General features: G+C 46.3%; 1 pseudogene; it reads left to right on the forward strand.

The window, feature by feature from the left end:
* The first annotated feature begins 13,150 nt into the window (after positions 1-13,150).
* LOC112632476 lies at positions 13,151-15,117 on the forward strand (annotated as a pseudogene).
* The last annotated feature ends 349 nt before the right edge of the window (positions 15,118-15,466 follow it).

Consider the following 15,466-nt stretch of genomic DNA (forward strand, 5'->3'; position numbering starts at 1 on the left):
AAGAAAGAATTTGGGGCGAGTCCATACAATAAAGTGAAAACAAGTTATTTATTTATTTATTTATTATGATGATGATTATTTTTTCAGACAGAGTTTTGCTCTTGTTGCCCAGGCTGGAGTGCAGTGGCGCAATCTCAGCTCACTGCAACCTCTGCCTCCTGGGTTCAAGTGATTCTCCTGCCTCATCCTCCCAAGTAACTGGGATTACAGGTGCACACCACCACGCCCTGCTAATTTTTGTATTTTTAGTAGAGACGGCGTTTCACCATTTTGGCCAGGCTGATCTTGAACTCCTGACCTCAGGTGATCCACGTGCCTCAGCCTCCCAAAGTGCTGGGATTACAGGCATAAGCCACGGCGCCCAGCTGATAACAAGTTTATTAAGAAAGTAAAGGGGCCAGGCGCTGTGGCTAACACTTGTAATCCCAGCACTTTGGGAGGCCGAGGCAGGTGGATCACGAGGTCAGGAGTTCAAGACCAGCCTGGCCAACATGGTGAAACCCCCGCCTCTACTAAAAATGCAAAAATTGGCTGGGCATGGGGTCAGGTGCCCATAATAACAGCTACTCCAGTGAGCTGACATCGTGCCACTGCACCCCAGCCTGGGCGACAGAGCGAGATTCCATCTCAAAAAAAAAGGATAAAAGAAAGTAAAGGAGACCAGGCGTGGTGGCTCACACCTGTAATCCCAGCACTTTGGGAGGCCGAGGCAGGTGGATCGCTGGAGGTCAGGTGTTTGAGACCAGCCTGGACAACATGGTGAAACCCCGTCTCTACTAAAAATACAAAAAAAGTTAGGCAGGCATGGTGATGCACGCCTGCAATCCCAGCTACTCAGGAGGCTGAGGCAGGAGTATCACTTGAACCCAGGAGGTAGAGATTGCAGTGAGCTGACATCGTGCCACTTCATTCCAGCCTAGGAGACAGCAAGATTCTGTCTAAAAAAAAAGGAAAGAAAGTAAAGGAATAAAAGAATGGCTACCCCATAGGCAGAGCAGTGACTTGAGATACTGGCCTAAGGATACTTAGAGTTATTTCTTGATTATATACTAAACAAGGGATGGATAATTTATGAGTTTTCCAGGAAAGGGGTGGCCAATTCCCAGAGCTGAGGGTTACTCCCCTTTTTAGACCATATAGGGTAACTTCTGGATGTTGCCATGGCATCTGTAAACCGTCATGGCACTGGTGGGAGTGTCTTTCACATGCTAATCCATTATAATTAGCATATAATGAGCAGTGAGGATGACCAGAGGTCACTTTCATTGCCATCTTTGTTTTGGTGGGTTTTAGCCAACTTCTTTATCGGCAAGGTCTTTATGACCTGTAGCTTGTGCCAACCTCCTCCCATTCTGTGACTTAGAATGCCTAACCTCTCACACCTGTAATCCCAGCACTTTGGGAGACCAAGGCGGGCGGATCACAAAGTCAGGAGTTTGAGACCAGCATGGCCAATATGGTGAAACCCCGTCTCTATTGAAAATACAAAAATGAGCCAGGCATGATGGCAGGCACCTGTCATCCCAGCTACTCAAGAGGCTGAGGCAGGAGAATCGCTTGAACCCGGGAGGTGGATGTTGCAATGAGAGGGATCATGCCACTGCATTCCAGCCTGGGTGACAGAGTAAGACTCCATCTCAAAAAAAAAAAAAAGAAAAGAAAAGAAAAAAGAATGCCTAACCTCCTGGGAATGCAGCCCAGTAGGTCTCAGCCTTATTTTACACAGCCCCTATTCAAGATGGAGTTGCTCTGGTTCAAATGCCTCTGACAGTACACAGGCTTTCTCACTTTGTGAAAATTAATCAAGCCATATACTTATTATTTCTGCATTTTTCTCTATATTATACATCAATAAAAGCCTACTTAAAACAAATGTATGTTTTATTTTATTTCATTTTTATTTTTTTAGCGACAAGGTGTTGCTCTGTCACCTAGGCTGGAGTGCAATGGTGTGATCATAGGAGCCTCAAACTCCTGGGCTGGAGCAATCCTCCTGCCTCAGCCTCCAAGAGGCTTTGTTTTTTTGTTTTGAGACAGAGTCTCGCTCTGTTGCCCAAGCTGGAGTGCAGTGGCACTATCTTAGCTCCTGCCTCAGCCTCCCAAGTAGCTGGGATTACAAGCGCCTGCCACCATGCCCAGCTAATCTTTTTGTATTTTTAGTAGAGACAGAGTTTCCCCATGTTGGCCAGGCTGGTCTTGAACTCCTAACCTCTGGTGATCCACTGGCCTCAGCCTCCCAAAGTGTGAGCCACCGCACCCAGTCCCAAATATCTGTTTTAAATGGATATTGGCCAGGAGTAGTGTCTCATGCCTGTAGTCCCAGCACTTTGGGAGGCTGACACAGGAGGATCCTTTGAGGTAAGGAGTTCTAGACCACCCTGGACAACACAGACTCCATCTCTAATAATGGTAATATAAATAAATAAATGCATACTCATTTTGTTTGGAAAATGCATCTCTTTCTACTACATATCAATGTATAAAAGCTTTATAGTGCATCAGAATTGCCTGAAGGACTTATTAAAACTCATATTGCTAGGTGTCACCCAAGAATTTCTGAGTCAGGAAGCTCTGTTAGGACTGAGAAATTGCATTTCTTTTTTTCTTTTTTCTTTTCTTTTCTTTTTTTTTTTTTTTTTTGAGACGGAGTCTCGCTCTGTCGCCCAGGCTGGAGTGCAGTGGCCGGATCTCAGCTCACTGCAAGCCCCGCCTCCCGGGTTCACGCCATTCTCCGGCCTCAGCCTCCAGAGTAGCTGGGACTACAGGAGCCCGCCACCTCGCCCGGCTAGTTTTTTGTATTTCTTAATAGAGACGGGGTTTCACCGTGTTAGCCAGGATGGTCTCGATCTCCTGACCTCGTGATCCGCCCGTCTCGGCCTCCCAAAGTGCTGGGATTACAGGCTTGAGCCACCGCGCCCGGCCTCTTTTTTCTTTTCTTTTCTTTTCTTTTTTTTTTTTTTTTTTTTTTTTTTTTGAGACGGAGTTTCGCTCTTGTTGCCCAAGCTGGAGTGCAATGGCACAATCTTGGCTCACTGCAACCTCCACCTCTGGGGTTCAAGCAATTCTTCTGCCTCGGCCTCCCGAGTAGCTGGGATTACAGGCTCCTGCCACCATACCCAGCTAATTTTTTGTATTTTTAGTAGAGACAGGGTTTCACCATGTTTGCTAGGCTAGTCTTGAACTCCTGACCTCAGGTGATCCACCCACCTTGGACTCCCAAAGTGCTGGGATTACAGGCATGGGCCACCGCGCCCAGCTGAGAAATTGCATTTCTAATAAGTTCCAGGTAATGCTGATGCCCACCTAGCATGACACTTTGAGAACCACTGGACTATGCTATCCTACCCTTCTTACTAATGCCAACAGGGTGGGTCAGCTCTCATCTGGGAGGCAGTACCTAACAGGAGTTAGTAATTTCAGCTTCAGTGGCGTATGTATCAAGGATCTAGTCCTTATTATGTCAATAAATTGCTTGTGGGGCCGAGGGGCAGGGGTTCTTAGGAAAAGTCACCTGAACCTCAGCATCCAAATCTCTAAATGAGTCTAATAGAACCTACCTCCTAGGATGTTGTAAAGATTCTAGAACATCCCAGGTTTGTAGTTGGTGATTGTCCAAGAAGAAGCCGAGTTTGTGAGGGCAGGGAATCCCAGCCTGGCCATTTCCTCATTCTCCCATGCTATGTGGCTCCAGCTCTCAAGTTCCCTGATCCAGAACTCAGCCTGGTCTTGGCCTGGTCAGAATGCAGGATCAGTGGTTGAGAAAACTAAGCCACCCTTACCTTCCTTCTGCCTGTGACACCTGTGCCAATCCAGGACAGGACTAGCCCTGCTAGAGCAGGGGCCAGAAACCTGGAGGAGCCTGTCACCAGCAAGGGAAGGAGGTTCCTAGGCCTCTTGGGAAGGAGGAGGGCAGGAAGCAGGGCTGCAGAGCTGGAAGGAGCTGGGAGAAAAACCCCAGCGGCCCACATGCCACCTGCCACTTACCAGATTTCCCTGCAGAACACTTAGTCATACTATTGTCCCCCTCTTTCCTGGAGCCTCTTTGCTTTCACTTGCCAGAGGAAGGCTTGAAAAACTGTGTGTTAATGGAGAGAAGACACCACGGGGCTTCTGGGGGCCTGAGATCTGGATCCAAAGAAACCACTTAAGGCTGGGTGTGATGGCTTATTATTTCTCTGTAAGACTGTTTAGTTATCCTTGAAATAAGGTACACAAGTTCTGTCCATGGTCCCAGGTTGCCAGATTTAGAAAATAAAAATATGGAATGCCCAGTTAAATTTGAATTTCAGATAAACAACATAATTTTTAGTATAAATATGTGCAGCTATTGCATGTAACATACTATTACTAAAAATTTTCTCATTGTTTATCTAAAATTAAAATTTAACTGGGCATTCTATATTTTATTTGGCAACCCTACTTCCAAGGCTTTATAATACACTTTCTAGATCAGAGGTAATAAACTTAAATGCCTCCAAGGACCATCCAGGTAAAATAAAAAATAACATTTAGGTCAGCTGCGATGGGTCACACCTGTAATGCCAGCACTTTGGAGGCCAAGGTGGGTGGATCACTTGAGGCCAGGAGTTCCAGACCAGCCTGGCCAACATGGAGAAACCCTGCTTCTACTAAAAATACAAAAAAAAAAAAAAAAATTAGCCAGGTATGGTGGCATCCACCTGTGATCCCAGCTACCTGGGAGGCTGAGGCACAAGAATCACTTGAATCTGGCAGGTGGAGATTGCAGTGAGCCAAAATTGTGCCACTGCACTCCAGTCTGGGCGACAGAATAAGGCTCTATTTCAAACAAAACAAAACAAAAACCCACCTAGGCCAGGTGCGGTAGCTCACACCTGTAATCCCAGCACTTTGGGAGGCTGAGGCAGATAGACCACCTGAGGTCAGGAGTTCAAGACCAGCCTGACCAACATAGTGAAACTCCGTCTCTACTAAAAATACCAAACAACTAGCAGGACGTGGTGGCAGGTGCCTGTAATCCCAGCTACTCGGGAGGCTGAAGCAGGAGAACTGCTTGAACCCGGGAGGTGGAGGTTTCAGTAAGGTCTCGCCACTACACTCTAGCTTGGGCGACAGAGCAAAACTTTGTCTCAAAAAAAACCCAAAAAAATCCAGAAACAAATAGTAAATTGTAGTTAATGATAGGCATGTTGAAGTGTTTAGAGGTAGTGAACTCTGCAACTTCTTTGAAATGCATCAAAAAATTAGATGGGACTGGGCACAGTGGCTCATACCTGTAATCCTAGCAGCACTGTGGTCAGGAGTTCAAGACCAGCCTGGCCTACCTGGTGAAACCCTGTCTCTACGAAAAATACAAAAATTAGCTGGGCGTGGTGGTGGATGCCTGCAATCCCAGCTACTCGGAAGCCAGAGGCAGGAGAATCACTTGAACCCAGGAGGCGGAAGTTGCAGTGAGCCGAGATCACACCACTGCACTCCAGCCTGGGTGACAAAGCAAAATTCCATCTCAAAAAAAAAAAAAAAAAAAATTAGCTGGGTGTGATGGCTCACACCTGTAGTCCCAACTACTCAGGAGGCTAGGGTAGGAGAACTGCTTGAGCCCTGGAGGTTGAAGCTCCAGTGAGCTTTGATCTTGCCACTGCAATCCAGCTTGGGCAACAAAGAGATACTCTCTCTCGAAAAATAAATAAATAGGCCAGGCACAGTGGCTCAGGCCTGTAATCCCAGCACTTTGGGAGGCTGAGGCAGGCGGATCACTAGAGGTCAGGAGTTCAAGACCAGGCTGGTCAACATGGCAAAACCCCATCTCTACTAAAAACACAAAAATTAGCTGGGATTGCTGCCACGTGCCTGTAATCCCAGCTAGTTGGGTGGCTGAGGCAGAAGGATTGCTTGAACCCTGGAGGTGGAGGTTGCAGTAAGCAGAAATCATGCCACTGCACTCTGGCCTGGGCAACAGAGTAAAACTCTGTCTCAAAAAAATAATAGTAAGATGGATGGGAGGAGAGATGGAGAAACAGATGAATGAGTAAATATGCAACAAAGCAAATGTAGCAGGCAGTTAACAATTGTAGAATCTAGGTAATGGGTGGATGAGCATTCACTGTACAGTTCTTTCAACTGCTCTGTATGTTTGAAAATTTTCATAATATAGTGTTGGGAGGAAATCTTGCGCAAGCAAAATGCAGCCCAAGCCTGAGCAACATAGTAAGACCCTGTCTCTATGAAAATAAAATAAAAATAGTAGCCAGCTGTGGTGGCAAAAGGCTGAGGGGGGAGGATCGAATGAGCCTAGGAGGTCAAGGCTACAATGAGCCATGTTCACGCAACTGCACTCAAACCTGGGCGACAGAGTGAGACTCTGTCTCAAAAACAAACATATAAACAAAAACCCAAAAAGGCTGGGCACAGTGTCTCATGCCTGTAATCCCAGTACTTTGGGAGGCCGAGGCAGGTGGATCACTTGAGGTCAGGAGTTGGAGACCAGCCTGGCCAACATGGTGAAACCTCATCTCTACTAAACATACAAAAATTAGCCAAGCGTGGGGGCATGAGCCTGTAATCCCAGCTACTCAAGAGGCTGAGGCAGGAGTGTCACTTGAATCTGGGAGGCGGAGTTTGCAGTGAGCTGAGATCTCCCCATCACGCTCCAGCTTGGGTGACAGAGCGAGATTCCATCTCAAAAAAAAAAAAAAAAAAAAAATGCAGTTGATTTTCACAGCTGAATTTCCAACCCCTGATCCATTTGCAGCCAGCTCCATATTCTATTCTTCCTCTTTTTTGGGCTACAAACTAGCATGATTTTATTTACAAAGTTCCTTTCTCCTTGCTCTTTTCCCAATGTTCCTCCTAATTGGGTTCAAGTTCCCTGCCTACTATTTATTTGCCATGTGACCTTGCCTCTCTGGGTCTCTGCTGACATCTGGAAATTGAGGTCAAATGCATTTTTTTTGTTTATCTTGAGGCAGGAGTTTGGACCATTTAATCTGGGAAGATTTCCTCCTTCCTCCCTCCCCAAACCAAAAGCCTTTTTTTTTTTTTTTGGTCTTATTTTTTTGAGACGAAGTTTTGCTCTTGTCGCCCAGGTTGGAGTGCAATGGCACGATCTCGGCTCACTGCAACCTCCGCTTCCCCGTTCAAGTGATCCTCCTGCCTCCACCTCCTGAGTAGCTAGGATTACAGGCATGCAGCACCACCCCCGGCTAATTTTATGTTTTTTTTTTTTTTTTTTTTTTTGAGACGGAGTCTCGCTCTGTCACCCAGGCTGGAGTGCAGTGGTCGGATCTCAGCTCACTGCAAGCTCCGCCTCCCGGGTTTACGCCATTCTCCTGCCTCAGCCTCCCGAGTAGCTGAGACTACAGGCACCCGCCACCTCGCCCGGCTAAGTTTTTGTATTTTTAGTAGAGACGGGGTTTCACTGTGTTAGCCAGGATGGTCTCGATCTCCTGACCTCGTGATCCGCCCGTCTCGGCCTCCCAAAGTGCTGGGATTACAGGCTTGAGCCACCGCGCCCGGCCTTAATTTTATGTTTTTAGTAGAGACAGGGTTTCTCCATGTTGGTCAGGCTGGTCTGGAACTCCCAACCTCAGAGTATCTGCCCACCTCAGCCTCCCAAGGTGCTGGGATTACAGGCATGAGTCGCTGAGCCCAGACTATCCATAAGTCTTTCAAGGGGAAAAAGCCAGTCTTATCCATACTCATGTGTCTTCTGGCAGGTAGTGACATCTTAAGGGTGCTCAGGAAATGCTTGAATGAAATCCCTCTGTAAACAGAAAGGAGGAGACAAGGACATATATTGAGTGCCCACTGTGTTTTTATGAACTAGATGTGCCTTTATTTATCCCACAGCTACCCAGTGAGGTAGGAGTCACTGTGATTCCCACTTTTATAGAGGAAGAAACCGGTTCAGAAGGGAAAAGTGACTGGCCAAAATTCACAGTGAATTCAAGAAACAGATCTGAGATTGGAACCCAGGACTGTCTCTTTCAACTTCATCACAACTGCCTCTTCTTGAATCAATGAAAGGAAGAGGCTCTTTTTCTGTAGCCTTCAAATTTTCTATACTGAATTAGAAGTAGGGAAAAAAAAAAAAGTTATAGGCCGGGCACAGTGACTCCTGCCTGTAATCCCAACACTTTGGGAGCCTGAGATGGATGGATCACCTGAGGTCAGGAGTTCAAGACCAGCCTGACCAACGTGGTAAAACTAAAAATACAAAAATTACCCTGGCATACCACGCCCGTAATCCCAGCTACTCAGGAGGCTGAGGCAGGAGAATCACTTGAACCTGGGAGGTGGAGGTTGCAGCGAGCTGAGATCACGCCATTGCACTCCAGCCTGGGTGACAGAGCAACACTTCGTCTCAAACAAAAAAAAAAAGAAAAGAAAAAGAAAGAAAAAGGCCGGGCGTGGTGGCTAACCCCTATAATCCCAGCAATTTGGGAGGCCAAGGCAGGCGGATCACAAGGTCAGGAGTTTAAGACCAGCCTGACCAACATGGTGAAACCGTGTCTCTACTAAAAATAGAAAAATTGGCTTGGCATGGTGGCACGTACCTCTAATCCCAGCTACTCAGGAGGCTGAGGCAGAAGAATCGCTTGAATCCAGGAGGCGGAGGTTGCAGTGAGCCGAGATCATGCCACTGCACTCCAGCCTGAGTGACAGAGCAAGACTCTATCTCAAAAAAAAAAAAGAAAAAGTTATAAAAATAAATCACCATCAGGAGCTATCAATACATCCCCCTGCAATTTTGGGGAGATTTGAGCTTCAGAGGGGCAACTGCAAGACTCAAGAACTGCCTTAGATAATAATCAGCATGCCAGAGCTTCTTCTAGTCCTGCTCATTACCCTCAGTTCCTTCTTTTCTTGTTCTCAAATCTAAAGTTATCCTTCTCAAATCTAAAGTAAAGCCCCATTGGCCTATCTCTACAAACTGTGGTCCTGAATAATTTCTTGCCCAGAGTTCTCACTGGAGATGACTGGCCTAAGCCAGAACCTGCATCTCAGGGGAGAAAAAAAAAAGATTAAAGCCGTTCCTGTGAATTCCTCAGGCAAAGGCAAAGTCAAGCAGCAAGCATCCAGGTCACCTTATGCAAGTTGGGAAGGTGTTGTCAGGCAGAAACACCCCTGGGAATCTTAGAAATCAGACTTGATTCATGCAAACTACTGAGGTGGCAAAGGGTGCAATTATAAACATGGGGACATACGTGACTTTATTTTCAGTCATCGGGAACCTTCTAGACTTGGAGAAGGAGGGGCAGGTCCCACAGGTCAACTGGTCCATTAAGGCATTAAGGCTGTTTCCTCATGTATGAAACAGGACTGGCCAGGCACGGTGGCTCACGCCTGTAATCTCAGCACTTTGGGAGGCCAAGGCGGGAGGATCACTTGAGATCAGGAGTTCGAGACCAGCCTGGCCAACTTCGTGAAACCCTGTCTCTACTAAAAATACAAAACTTAACCGGGCGTGGTGGTACATGGCTGTAATCCCAGCTACGCAGGTGGCTGAAGCAGGAGAATTGCTTGAACCCAAGCAGCAGAGGCTGCAGTGAGCCAAGATAACACCACTGCGCTCCAGTGTGGAAGAGAGTGAGACTCCATCTCAGAAAAAAAAAAGAAAGAAAGAAAAGAAAGAAGAAGAAACATGACTTAGTGTCTTACCTCTTAGGTTGTAGAAAGGATAAAATGAGACTGTATTGACACAGTGCAGGCCCAAGTGTGCTCGATGAAACCAAGGACTGTGACCTGATTGGGCCCGTCAAACTTAACCTGGCTGGGCACAGTGGCTCACGCCTGTAATCCCAGCAGTTTGGGAGGCCAAGGTGGGTAGATCACCTGAGGTCAGGAGTTGGAGCCCAGCCTGGCCAATATGGTGAAACCCCGTCTCTGCTGAAAGTACTATAATTAGCTGGGCATGGTGGCGGGCATCTGTAATTCCAGTTACTCAGGTGGCTGAGGCAGGAGAATTGCTTGGACCCAGGAAGCAGAGGTTGCAGTGAGCCGAGATCGCGCCATCTCACTCCAGCCTGGGCGGCAAGAGTGAAACTCAGTCTCAAAAACAAACAAACAAACAAACAAACTTAACCTGCCTTACTTGCTTTTCTTTTTTTTTCCTTTTAGAAATTTTATCACCTATATCATGCTTTGATTTGTTTCCTTTTAGTTACTTGCTTCTAGTTGATTTTAAAACCTATATAGCTAAAAGTCACATAGCTAAGCAGTGTATAACTAGACTTCCACAGTGTCCTTATAGATAACATATCTGATATATAGGTCACTATGACAATGGTTGCTTAAGTTGTTTTTCAGGAACTCACAGTCAGTTCTTGTCCAGTTCAAGCTGGCTGAGCCCACCGACCCTTCACTTCGGCCTGCTTGAGTGTCTGATGGGTGACCTTTCAATGTTAGAGGGCCAAAAAGTCCATCCTTAGATCATACTAATGATGTCATTTTGTGAACCTGCATCCTATGAACCATAAAGCTTGACTGTGCTTGCACAGATCACCAATGGCCCCACTTTTCTTTACCTCCAATCACCTTTCCCAACACCTTGGACCACCTTGCTTCTTTATCCCATAAATATCCCTAAACCCTGTTTTCAGAGATGCAGATTTCAGACCTGTTCTCCTATCTCTTCACTGGGCTGCCTTGTGAATAATCTCTTTATTGGCTGCAAAACTTACCATCTCAGTGATTGGCATACTGTGCAATGGGCAGAACAAGCCTGGTTCGGTAATGTTGATTTTTCAGCTGAGGCAAATATCCCAGAATGTTTAGGTGACTTCCCTGAGATCAGCTAGTAATTGATGGAATCAGGATTCACTTTTGATCGGCCTGACTCTAGAGCGCTCACTCTGAACCTTTAAACCAACTTCTTTCAAGGGGTTGTGCAGTGACAGATGTACACAAGATGATTTTAGGTGGTGCCATAAATGGTCATTTAAAATAACTTTTGCTGGGTGCAGTGGTTCACACCTGTAATCCCAGTACTCTGGGAGGCCGAGGCAGGTGAATCACCTGAGATCAGGAGTTCAAGAGCAGCCTGGCCAACATGGCAAAAACCCGTCTCTACTAAAAATAACAAAAATTAGCTGGGTGTGGTGGCAGGAGCCTGTAATCCCAGCAACTCGGGAGGCTGAGGCAGGAGAATTGTTTGAACCCAGGAGGCGGAAGTTGCAGTGAGTTGAGATTGCGCCATTGCACCCCAGCCTGGGCAACAAGCCTCCGTCTCAAAAAATAAAGAAAGAAGTAACTATTTATTTATTTATTTTAAATAGAGACTGGTTTTGCTGTGTTGCCCAGGCTGGTCTCAAACTCCTGGGCTCAAGCAATCCACCCGCTTCAGCCTCCCAAAGTGCTAAGATAACAGGCATGAGCCACCATGCCCAACCTAAAAATATGTTTTTATTGTGAAAAATATCAGAGATAGATAAGAACAGAGAAAACAGTATAATGAATTTCTAGTGTCATAAGTTTCAAATACCAGTAACAATAGTTTTCAGGCTGGGCATGTTGGTTCACACCTGTAATCCAAGCATTTTGAGAGGTGAGGTGATCACTTGAAGTCAGGAGTTGGTGATCAGCCTGGGCAACATAAAGAGACCTTCATCTCTAAGAAAAGGCTGGATGCGATGGCTCATGCCTGTAATCCCAAACTTGGGGGGGCCAAGGCAGGCGGATCACTCGAGGTCAGGAGTTCAAGACCAGCCTGGCCAACATGGTGAAACCCTGTCTCTACTAAAAATACAAAATTAGCCAGGTGTGGTGGCACACACCTGTAGTCCCAGCTACTAGGGAGGTTGAGGCAGGAGAATCGCTTGAACCTGAGAGGCGTAGGTTGCAGTGAGCTGAGATCGTGCACTGCACTCCAGTCTGGTGACAGAGCAAGACTTGGTCTCAAAAAAGAAAGAAAGAAAGAAAGAAAAATAGTTTCATCTACTACCTCCATTGATGGCTTATTTCAAAGCAAATCCCAGACATCATGTAATTTCTTCTGTCAGTATTTCAGTAGATTGTATGGTAGCTTTTATCTTAGTAGTTGCATTCCTTAGTAATGTATATACTGAAGCAGTGGGTGGCTAACCCATTGAGCTGGTCATTTCACAGATATTGTGTAGGATGTGGCTAAAGTAGGATTTTAGCTATTAAAACTATGAGATGCCATGTTCTCACTATCAGATCAGTCAGAAACAAAAAGTTTGATATCTCAACCGTGTTACCAAGCATGTGAGAAAACAGCCATACTCTTGATTGGAGTATAAATTGATGTGATGCCAATTGCGTGGTGGGAGGACAATTTGGCTGTATCTATGAAAATTTTAAAAATATATGTCAGGGGCCGGGCGTGGTGGCTCAAGCCTGTAATCCCAGCACTTTGGGAGGCCGAGACGGGCGGATCACGAGGTCAGGAGATCGAGACCATCCTGGCTAACACGGTGAAACCCCGTCTCTACTAAAACATACAAAAAAACTAGCCGGGCGAGGTGGCGGGCGCCTGTAGTCCCAGCTACTCGGGAGGCTGAGGCAGGAGAATGGCGTAAACCCGGGAGGCGGAGCTTGCAGTGAGCTGAGATCCGGCCACTGCACTCCAGCCTGGGCTACAGAGCGAGACTCCGTCTCCAAAAAAAAAAAAAAAAAAAAAAATATATGTCAGGACTGGGCACAGTGGCACATGCCTGTAATCCCAGCACTTTGGGAGGCTGAAGTGGAAAGATTGCTTGTATCCAGGAGTTCTAGACAACCGTGGGCAACATACCAAGACCCCATCTCTACAAAAAATAAAAAATTAGTTGGGCATAGTGCTGCATGTGTGTAGTCCCAGGTACTCAGGAGGCTGAGACAGGAGGATTGCATGAGACTAGGAGGTTGAGGCTGCAATGAGCTGTGATCCTGCCACTGCACTCCAGTCTGGGCGATAGAATGAGACCTTGTCTCAAAAAAAAAAAAAAAAAAAGACATAGGAAAAAATCTTCAAGACTTTGGGTTAGGTAAAGATTTCTTAGATGTGACAGCAAAAGCTTAATCTATAAAAGGAAAAATTGATCAATGAAACCATCAAAATTCAATTTTTTCTGTGTCTTGAAAGATACCATTTGCTTTCTGTGCTACCCACGGAGGGGTCCATATGACATTGTTCTGGATTCCCGTTGTAACTTCAAGGGAAAATTTCACAATGTCCAGAGCCTTTGATGTCCTGCCAGTGAAGGAAGATGTCCTCAAGTTCCTTGTAGCAGGATAGCAGGAACCCACTTAGGTGGCATCAACCTTGACTTCCAAATGGAACAGCACTTTTTTTTTTTTTTTTTTTTAGACAAAGTCTTACTCTGTTGCCCAGGCTGGAGTGCAGTGGTGCCATCTTCGCTCACTGCAACCTCTGCCTCCTGGATTCAAGCGATTCTCTTGCCTCAGCTTCCTGAGTAGCTGGGATTACAGGTGCATGCCACCATGCCTGGCTAATTTTTGTGTTTTTAGTAGAGATAGGGTTTCATCATGTTGGCCAGGCTGGTCTCGAACTCCTGACCTCAAATCCTCAAGTGATCTGCCTGCTTCAGCCTCCCAAAGTGCTGGGATTACAGGCAAGAGCCACTGCGACTGGCCAGAATAGCACATCTATAAGAGGAAAAGTGACAGTATCTACGTCGTCAATCTGAAGAGGACCTGGGAGAAGCTTCTGCTGGCACCTCATGCCATTGTTGCCATTGAGAACCCTGCTGATGTCACTGTCCTATCTTCCAGGGACACTGTCCAGCCAGCTGTGCTGAAGTTTGCTGCTGCCACTGGAGCCACTCCAGTTGCTGGCCACTTCACTCCTAGAACTATCACTAACCAGATCCAGGCAGCCTTCTGGGAGCCACAGCTTTTTGTGGCTACTGACCCCAGGGCTGACCACCAGCCTCTCACAGAGGCTTCTTAGGTACACCCACCTACCATTGCTCTGCATCACACAGATTCTCCTCTGTGCTATGTGGACATTGGCAACCCATGCAACAAGACTGCTTCCTCAGTGGGTTGAATGTGGTGGAGGCTGGCCCAGGAAGTTCTGCACGTGTGTGGCATCATGTGAACACTCGTGGGAGGTCATGCCTGATCTCTGCTTCTACAGAGATTCTAAAGAGACTGAAAATGAAGAGCAGGCTACTGATGAAAAGGCTTTGACCAAGGAGGAATTTCAGGGTGAACGGAGACTGCTCCAGCTCCTGAGTTCACTGCTACTCAGCCAGAGGTTGCAGACTGGTCTGAAGGCCTGCAGGTGCCCCCTGTGCCTATTCAGCAGGTCCCACTGAAGACTCAGCCTGCCACGCAGGCCTGGTCTGCAGCTTCCCCTGCTCAGGAGAATTGCTTGAACTCAGGAGTTTGAGACCAGCCTGGGCAATATAGCAAGGCCCCATCTCTTTAAAAAATTTTTTTTAATTGTTCACTTAAAATGTTTGTTTATTTATTTTTCTCCTTGAGATGGAGTCTCGCTCTATTGCCCAGGCTGCAACCTCCTCCTCCTGGGTTGAAGCAATTCTCCTGCTTCAGCCCCCTTGAGTAGCTGGGATTACAGGCTTGCACCACCATGCCCAGCGAATTTTTGTACTTTTAGTAGAGGTGGCGTTTCACCTTGTTGGCCAGGCTAGTCTTGAACGCCTGACCCCACGTGATCCACTCACCTCGGCCTCCCAGAATGTTGTGATTACAGGCGTGAGTCAGAGTGCTGAGCCCTAAAGTGGTTAATTTTATGCTATGTGAATTTTACTTTAATTTTTTAAAAGTCATCATCAAGAAAATGAAAGAGAAGCCACACACTAGGAAAAAATATCTGTATAATACATACATGACAAAGGACTTGTAGTCACAATATACGAAGAGCTCTTACAACTCCATCATAAGACAAACCACTCATTTTAAAAATGGACAAAAGATCCTAATGGACATTTCACCAACAAAGATCCAGAAATAGCTAATAAGCACATGAAAATAAGCCCAACATCATTAGTTATTAGTGAAATTAGTGTCCCTTTCTCTAAATCATCTTTAGACAGAAGCACAGGGCTACCTCCCTGGCATGTTCTTAACCTTGGCAAAATAAACTTCGAAATTGATTGAGACCTGTCTCAGAAACTTTTTGGTCTACACCAGACACAGAATATCACATAGTCCATGTATATGGAATGTCCACAATGGGATGCCATTTTATTATTTTATTTTATTTTTTGAGACGGATTCTTGCTCTGTTGCCCAAGCTGGAGCGCAGTGGTATGATCTCGGCTCATTGCAACCTCTGCCTTCTGGGTTCAAGTGATTCTCCTACCTCAGTCTCCTGAGTAGCTGGGATTACAAGCATGTGCCACCACACCCAGCTAATTTTTTTTTTTTTTTTTTTTTTTGAGATGGAGTATCACTCTTGTTGCCCAGGCTGGAGTGCAATGGCGCGATCTTGGCTCACTGCAAATTTTGCCTCCTAGATTCAAGTGATTCTCCTGTCTCAGCCTCCTGAGTAGCTGGG

Source organism: Theropithecus gelada, chromosome 10, assembly GCF_003255815.1.
Source record: "Theropithecus gelada isolate Dixy chromosome 10, Tgel_1.0, whole genome shotgun sequence".
Taxonomy (NCBI): Eukaryota; Metazoa; Chordata; class Mammalia; order Primates; family Cercopithecidae; genus Theropithecus; species Theropithecus gelada.